Raw genomic sequence first — 1,016 nt, 5'->3', positions numbered from 1 at the left:
ATATATAGACTGCCCCAGTCCCCTCACCTGCCCCCTGATATATAGACTGCCCCCTCCCAGGCTGCCCCAGTCCCCTCACCTGCCCCCTGATATATAGACTGCCCCCTCCCAGGCTGCCCCAGTCCCCTCACCTGCCCCCTGCAGGCTCAGGAGAAGGCACACGGTCAGCAGGCAGAGGGCGGCGGTGGATTTGCTGCGTTGGGCTTCCATGGTGGAGTCTGGCACGGTTGCTGCGGTTCTTCTTGCTCAGGTAGTTGGTGGTTTGTGATCCAGGCTGACCTCTGCGCGTATATATATATATACCTCCGGCCCCGGCACACTCACCCCATTTACAGGCGATGAGCTGTACGGTCCGGGGTGACACATCCCCCGGTTATGAGGGACTAATAGAGGAATTAGAGGAGGGGTGCCATTAATAGGGGCCGTCATACAGGTTACACGGAATATATAACTACAATAATCAGCGGACACATGAAAGAGAAGGAGGCGATGACATCACACTTCAATAAACTCATCTGACAGGTGACTCAGCCGCCGGCTTCAATGACTTCAATCCGCGCGCACGCCGGCCGATCACTGGAGGTTGTCATGGTTCTTCCGCCTCAGAACGGAGATTTCTGGTCATTTTATACGCGCACGCTATTGGTCGGACTCGATGGACTTGTGTCTTTATTCAACCGCAAATACTACCGTGTTTCACCGAAAGTAAGACCTGGCGCTATCTTCAGGGATTTCTGTGATATAAGACCGACCCCGAAAGTAAGACCTAGTTCGGTGGCAGGTCTCATATTACAGAGATCCGCTAGGTCTTACTTTCGGGGGAACTGCACATAAACTGTGTAAAGACCGGCCGCAGCTCCCGCCCCGCCCACACGCCCGCCCACAAGCGAGCCTACAGCAGTTCCAGCCCCGCCCACACGCCAGCCGGCCGCAGCTCCTGCCCCGCCCACACGCCCGACCACAAGCGAGCCTACAGCAGTTCCAGCCCCGCCCACACGCCAGCCGGCCGCAGCTCC

This window comes from Nanorana parkeri, unplaced genomic scaffold, assembly GCF_000935625.1.
Source record: "Nanorana parkeri isolate BGI_ZX_2015 unplaced genomic scaffold, ASM93562v1 scaffold3370, whole genome shotgun sequence".
NCBI lineage: Eukaryota > Metazoa > Chordata > Amphibia > Anura > Dicroglossidae > Nanorana > Nanorana parkeri.
Note: the sequence above shows the minus strand (reverse complement) of the source record.